Source organism: Sorex fumeus, unplaced genomic scaffold, assembly GCF_029834395.1.
Source record: "Sorex fumeus unplaced genomic scaffold, SorFum_2.1 ptg000128l, whole genome shotgun sequence".
NCBI lineage: Eukaryota > Metazoa > Chordata > Mammalia > Eulipotyphla > Soricidae > Sorex > Sorex fumeus.
This window is the reverse complement of record NW_026606185.1, coordinates 47,242,119-47,250,236: the sequence shown is the minus strand read 5'-3', so window position 1 is coordinate 47,250,236 and position 8,118 is coordinate 47,242,119.

Below are 8,118 nucleotides of genomic sequence, written 5' to 3'. Positions count from 1 at the left end.
AGAAAAAAACCACGTATTTTTATTCAGTGGTTTCAAGATACTTAATGGATACCAGCTACAGCAGAGGATTTTCCTTACTATAGATTTCACTCTTGCTACAGTGCTTCTCACCCCAATCAGATTAAGATCAGATACCTGACCCTGACCCTTTAGTCCTTATGGTTTTCTAACGGGACTGCCAAAAACATGGGGCTACTTGACCACACGTACTATGACTCTTGGTGTAAAGAAAACTCCCAGTCAGAAAAAGCAAACCAGCTTCTGTAGTTTTGTCAGAGACACCTTTGACAAAGGTAAGTGTCCAACTGTTTGCAACCTCTAGCTAGTCCCCTCTTGATCTTTGTATCCCTCTATTTTGTTACTGATATTCTCAAGCTCTTTTTACCCTCATAAATAATCTGTCAGTTGAGCAAAACTTAAGGTTATAACTTAAGATAACTTTAAATTGACTTTTAGTTGTGTGAAAGAATAAATAACATCCGTTTCTGGCTCTAATGGAGTAGTTTAAATCCTACCAATTGCTGGCTGAGAATAAAGCCTCATTTGAAAGCATCTGAAAGCAACCCAGGAACTACATGAAGTAGCAGGTCCTCTAAAGGAGGAAAACCATCTTGAGTGAAGCCTGGCATACTGTGCTGTTTCCTCCTTCAAAATATTTACTGACTCAGACACCGTATATGTTGCAAGAGTTTGAGAAATTGAGCAGAAAAAAAATAATCCAAATGTAGAAATGTTGAGTGGGATCTGATAATAGCATAAGGCTGAGAAGAGAAGATTGAAAATGCAGTTGAGGGTTTCCAAGACTGACAGAAGGAGAAGGGTCAAGTCACAGAGAGAAGAGCAACACAGAGAAGTGAGCCCTTGCACTGCTTTTCTTTGAAGGATGTGATGATTCCCGAGCACAGCATATCAAGAAGTTGAAGGTCAAGGAGAAAACACATGAAGAGGCTAAGAAACTAGACAGAGCTTTCTGTAGCCAAAATTACAGAAAGGAAAATATTCTCATGTACCTTCCACAAGAAGATGGGGTTCTTGTAAATATTACTGGATTTCCAACCAGAATCACTGGATGTCCGCATTTCGGGAGTTAGGTAAAACAAGTAGAGTCGACCTTACAATAATTGAAGTACATCACCAAATTAAACTAATGCAAGATCAAATTTAAGCAAACTGCCAATCAGAATGGAAAGTGCATTCTCCTGAAAGTGACAACAGTCAGAACTTCTATAATATTTATAAACGATGTCTGAATTAAATGAAAAATCATTAGACTGTCAAGGATCACTTGTTCACTTGATCACTTGACATTCCATTATTCATCGATTTGCTCAAGCAGGCGCCAGTAACATCTCCATTCGTCCCTGTCACGTGCTAGTGTAGCCCAATGGTGTCTGCTCATTCTAGGAACGTGAAGAGCCTCAAACTGATCATTCAGGGTCTTGACGAAGAAGTTTGACCATCTCATAGGTGGTCGGCCACATGGTCTTTTGACATCCCATGGAATCCAGTCGGTATCGGCTCTAGTCCAGCGGTCGTCTCCAAATCTCATTACATGTCCAGCTCATCTGATTTTCAACACCTTGGCAAAAAAGACAGTGTCCCTGATTCTTGACCGTCAATTCAGGTCGGGACTCTGGATTCATTCTCTTGGTCACAGTCCTCTTGTTGTTCATCGATTTGTTCAAGTGGGCCCAGTAACATTGTGAGACTTGTTACTGTGTTTGGCATATTGAATACGTCACGGGTAGCTTGCCAGGCTTTGCCATGCGGGCAAGATACTCTTGGTAGCTTGCCGGGCTCTCCGAGAGGGGCGGAGGAATCGAACTCCCGTCGGTCATGTTGGCTGCGTGCAAGGCAAAAGCCCTACCCGCTATGCTATCGCTCATTCTCTCATTTGAGTGAAACGTGATACTCCAAGCATAGCTCTTTCTATTCCGCTTTGGAAGACCGGAATAGCGTTCTCATCCTGTTTTTTGTAGGGCCCAGGTCTCTGACGCATATGTTAATGTGGGAAGAACAGTGAAATCGAAGAGATGTGCCCGGAGCCTGAGGTTCTTCGTCCTCTTACCTAATTCTTCGACGCTCTTGATGGCGTTCCAGCCGCTCTCTTCCTCCTGCGCAATTCAGGTGCCAGGACTTCTCAACCTAGGTACACATAACTGTTGCATTCTGAGATGGTTATTCCATTGAGAGCGAATGGAATGTCAGGAACAAAACTGTTTCTTATAAACATTGTCTTCGTGAAATTCAGCTGTAGTCCGACCTTTTCACACTCATGGTCGAAGTCGGCCATCATTTGTGCTGCTTGGCTAATGTTTGGTGTTATTAGAATGATGTTATCAGCGAAGCAGAGTTGGTGTAGTTGCCAACTGTCTATCTTCACTCCCATTCCTTCCCATTCCAGTCGTCACATGATGTTCTCGAGGGTGGCACTGAAGAGTTTCAGTGAAATGGTATCACCCTACTGAACCCCTCTCTTGACATCGATGATCACTTCTTTTTAGAATGGTGAGATCCTGGTAGTGAATCCAGAATATAGTTCACGGAGGATCCTGATGTATTGAGTTTGAATGCCCTGATTGGCTAGGGCTTTGATGACCACTTCCATTTCAACAGAATCAAAGGCTTCTTTAAATCATTGAACAGAGAAGCCTCTTGAACTCCCGAGAAACCTCAATGAGCATGGTTATCACGTGGATATGGTCAATCGTGCTGAAACCTTTTTGGAACCTGGCTTGCTCACATGGTTGTCCTTCATCTAGTGTTCTGCCAATCCTATTCAGAACGACTCGAGTGAATAGCTTGTAGATGACAGACAATAGGCAGATCGGGTGATAGTTGCCAATGTTGTGGATGTCTTCCTTCTTGTACAGTAGTACAGTCCTGCTGGTTTTCCATTAGAACAGAACCTTGCATTCAGACAGGTAGCGTGTGAAGAGCCAAGCCAGTGTATTGATGAGTACTGATGGTAGGTTCTTCAGGAGTTCAGGTCTGACCTTGTCTGGGCCAGGTGCTGTTTGTTTCTTTATTGATGAAATGGCCTGTCAAAATGGATTTTGGAAGGGAGAAAATTGGGAATGACATATCCATCCTGCAGAATTTGATATGTGGCCAGGTGGACGTGGCTATCAAAGATCTGAGTAGAAGTCATGGATAATCTTCTCCATTACCCTTCTGGAAGAAGTGATAGATCCATCAGGATGTCAGAGGTCAGTCATCTTGGTCTTGTAGTTGGCTAAGGACAGGCGGGCGTTACAAATGCTTTGGCAGGCTTCTGCCACACCTACCAGCACTGCTGCTCTTCTCTCTTTGAGGTCTTCCTTTATCAGTTCTCTGCACTGCTTTGCAAGCTCAGATGTTCACTTGCGGTTGCCTGAGGCATGCGCCAAGCCACGTTGGCGAGTAAGCTCGAGAGTTTTCGAAGACAGGCTTTTTTTTTTTTTTTGTGGCTATCTCTCTCTTCGGCAGGTAGGGTGTTTGCATTGGACGCAGTCTACATGGCCGACCCGAGTTCAATTCCTCCGTCCCTCTCAGAGAGCCCGGCAAGCTACCAAGAGTTTCTTGCCCGCACAGCAAAGACTGGCAAGCTACCTGTGATGTATTCAATATGCCAAACACAGTAACAAGTCTCACAATGTTACTGGGCCCACTTGAGCAAAATTAATGAACAACAGGAGGACAATGACAGTGACAGTGATCTCTCTCTCTCCGCGTTCCTCGCACAATCATGGAGGTGCTGAATCATTCGATCATATTCCTCATCAATGTTGTCAATGATGGCATCTTCCCATGTTGCAGCAATAGTGCCAAAGAGCTTCCAGTTGGTGGTCGTTCTGGGAGTTCTCTTCTTAAACTCTGCAGCCCTTTCTCCCCTCTCTGTGAAGTAGAATTTTGCATGAAGAAGATGGTGGTCTGGTCCCGTTTGGAATTTTGGGACAACAGCGACATTGGTCAGGCAAAACCTTCGATTGAATATAATGTGGTCAATTTCGTTGTAGAACCATTCACTGGGAGACTCCCATGTCCAACATTTAGATTCGGCCTTCTGGAACTGTGAGTTACCATGGATGGTCTTGGTTGACATGATGAACTTGGACAGTCTCTCACCCTGTTTGTTTCATTCTAGGCCATGGATCCCGATGTGGAGTTCTTCGGCTGATCTCTTGGTCCTATCTTGGCATGAAAATTATGGACAATGATCTTATAGAAGGTGTGGTCTTCTTTATAGAACTTCTCCAACTCCATGTAGAACTTCTCAATTTCTCCTTCATCATAATGAGATGTTGGTGCGTAGACAATGAAGATAGAAACTGCTGGCAGTGAGCCACATCTATTCAAGTGTAATCACACAATTCGGGTTGTTAGGCACTTTGAATGAATCCATGTTTATGGCCAAGTTCATGTTGACAAGGACACCAACACCACTGACGCCTCTTTGGTTGCATGTTCCGAGGAACAGTTCTGTTCCAGTGTCAAAACTGGCGTGATGTAATTGATACCTTCTCATCTCAGTCAGACGAATGATGTCATACTTGATCTTTCATGCTTGCACCATCAGGTCCTCGATGGATGCATCTGATGCCAGCGTACATGCATTAAAAGTACAGACAGTCATTTTTGTCTTTCTTTGTTTTGGCAGTTCAGCCTTGAGATTTTATCAACCTCTCCTTCCACATCCTTCTCAACGCTGCTGTATTGGTGGCTCCTTCAGGATCAGGGGAATGAGACTCATTGTATTTACTGGTTTTGGCATATTGAATACCTCCACTACCTCCAGTACCCAGCTGCCAACATGCTCCAGGCTGCTTTCTGGACACATCATAAGACACTTAATACCCATCTTCCAGAATTGCCACACCATATTTGATAGGATTCAAATATGGTTTGAACCATGGGAACACCTGCAAGGGAGATTAGAGGCAGCTCCAAAAGCTTCTATCCCTCTCAGAGAGCCTAGCAAGCTACCGCATGGCAGAGCCTGGCAAGCTATTTGTGGCGTATTCAATATGCTAAAACCAGACTGTCAAGGATATGAGTTGAAAAGTAAAGTCACAATAAAAGCAGTAAAATCTTATCTCAATTTTGGAATTATAGAACATGGGATGTAGAACCACTGTGATTGAGGTATTGAATAAGGGATAGAAATGATAGTAGGTAGGGCATTTGCCTTGCATGTGGTCAACCTAGGTTTGATTCCTAGCATCCTGTATGGTCCCCCAGCCTCACTGGGAGTAACCCCTGAGTTTTTCTGGGTGTGGCCCAAAACAAAAGAAAATGAACAAAACAAAAACAAGATATCTAATGTTTTCAAAATTTACCATATCCATACTTTCCCCTCAAAAATATTATATTCTAAGTTGAACAATAACAACAACTCAGTAACATAAAGTAAGATTTCTGTCAATGGATTTTATTGCAGATTATATGTTACTGAAGAGAGAATTGATTAGCTGGAAGTTAGTTTTTTAAATAGGATCCAGGTTAAAGCATAAACAAAGAGAAAATATAGAAAACATATGTGTGGAACATAAACTTGAGACATGATTTAATATATTTAAAAGAATTAGAAAATTTTAAATGTCAGAGAATGATCTATGATAAAATAAAATTAACTAGAAGTTAATAATAAAGAGATAACCCAGAAATAACATAAAATCCCATATGTTGGGAAATTTAGCAGTATATTTATAAAATAACTCATGAACCAAGTAAGAAATCACAGTGATAGATTATGTCATAACTAAAACGCAACATTTGGAAACTTTTGGAATGCAACTGAAGCCATGTTTGAAATAACACAATGTATATAATAGAAAATAGTAAGCCTGAAAAATTAATGATCCTTTAATTCATCTACAGAATTTAAGAAAAATAATAGTAAAATAAATCTATAAAATGGAGTAAATAATAAACATAAAAATAATTCTAGCAGAAATTAATTAGAAGATAACAGAAAGTACATCAACAAAGTCTAATCATGATGTTTTTAATGGTTAAGTAGGAAACAATTTAAAAAGAGAAACATATCTTTGCTCATAGTCCAAACAATTTAAAAAGAGAAACATATCTCTGCTCATAGTCCAAAGACAAGGGCAAAATTATAGAATTAACTAAACTGATCAGACTCTTGTCCTTTTTTAAACTTCATGATCCTCCCTTTTCAATTTCCTGAATAATTCAGATTAGTTAGTTACCAATTTGGATTTTGTTAGGATTTTGTTTGGCGTCGTGTAATCCCATCAATGGCCAAGATTCAGAGACTCTAAAACCCAGCTCCCAGAATAGAACAGCACAGTATCCTGCCCCCATGCCTGGCTGTCCTCGCCGGGGCCCTTGGAGGGGAGCAGGTTGAGTTTTCCTCCCCGCCCTGACCAGGGCTCCGATAGCCGAAGACCTCCAGAACTAGCCACCACCATGCTGAGACCACTCTCTGCACACATGAAGGTACTGGCAGAGGAACAAAGACATGCGGGTCCCAGGGCTGAGATCTCCAAGCCTACTCTGATCGGGGCTGAGCATCCTCCACCCAGATCCTCCAAATTCTAGTAGGCGGGGGTCACACCCACCAACTGGCCCCCTGGCGCCATGTAATCCCATCAACGGCCAAGACTCAGAGACTATAAAACCCAGCTCCTGGAAACTCGCGGCCGCAAATGCGGCTGCACGACATCTTATTATAACATTTTATTATCTCATTCCTACTTTGGACAAACTGGGAGGCTACCGAATGTAACCTGCCCACACAGCAGAGTCTGGCAAACTCCCCGTGGCGTACCCAATATGCCAAATACCAGTAACAATGACGGGTCTCATTCTCAAGAGCCATGAATATAGCACTTTCTTAAAAATCTCAGGGCTAGGATGAAGGAGATGTTACTGGGGCCTGCTTGAGGCAATCGACGAATAACAGGAAGGTTGTTTGGACTACATGACATAATTTTTTCTATCTCATTTGGTCTGATATTATGGCCTCAACATTTTTTTATAATTTTAAATATTTATCCTAAAAATCTTCATTTGAATAAATGCCGAGCTTTTTAGAAGAAACGTGCTGAATAAATGTATGGCTCTTTTGCTAGTAGGTACAAATTGGGCACTAGGTGACATTTAGGAGTAAACATCTGACAACTTTGCTTTGCTTTATTAAGCTACACACATTACAGAATGCTTAAGGTCTTAGAAATAAAAAAATATAGTAATTGCAGTATAAGAAATAGAATCTGGAAGAACAGTTCGATGGCTTAGAACACGTGTTTGCAAACATTTGATTGTGAATACATATCTCTGTTTTCCCACACATGCTGTGTGTGATCCTGGCAACTCTGTTATAATTGATTCCCCCTGCCACAGATGTGGTCAATAATACCTCAAAGACATCTCAATGTGAGGTCAGTGACCCCTGTGACCACAGTGTAGCCAGGCATGTGGAAACACCACAAAAATAGGTACAATCTTCTGTGAGAACTGCAGCTTAAGAAAAACGTGTGACAGAAACTGGTATACATCCAAAAGAACAAGAACAGTCAGTGCTGGCACAGATGCTGGGAAAAAGGTAATCTCCTTCACTGTTGGTGGAAATACCTACTAGTCCAGCATATTTGGAAAGCAATATGAGCATTCCTCAAAAAGCTATAAATCGAGCTCCTATTTGACCCAGCAGTACCACTTCTGGGAATATCCCCTGGGGATCTAAAAACACGTAGCAGAACCATCATCTGCACTCCTATGTTCATTGCAGATGTTCATTACTATTCACAGTAGCCAGAATCTGAAACGACCTGAGTGCCGGAGGACAGATGAATGGATAAAGAAACTGTGGTATATCTACACAATGGAATACTATGCAGCGGTTAGAAAAAATGAAGTCATGAAAGTTGCTTATAAATGGATGGACATAGAGAGTATCATACTGAGTGAAATGAGTCAGAAGGAAAGGGACAGATATAGAATGACTGCATTCATTTGTGATATATATATATATACATATATATATATATAGCCTAATATCCAAGGTCAGGGAAAAAAAGGACTAGGAGAACTGATCAATGGTTGGAATCTATCACAAGTGTGTGTGGCAAGAAGGATAGAAAAGATAGAGAAGGGACCAGTATGATAATA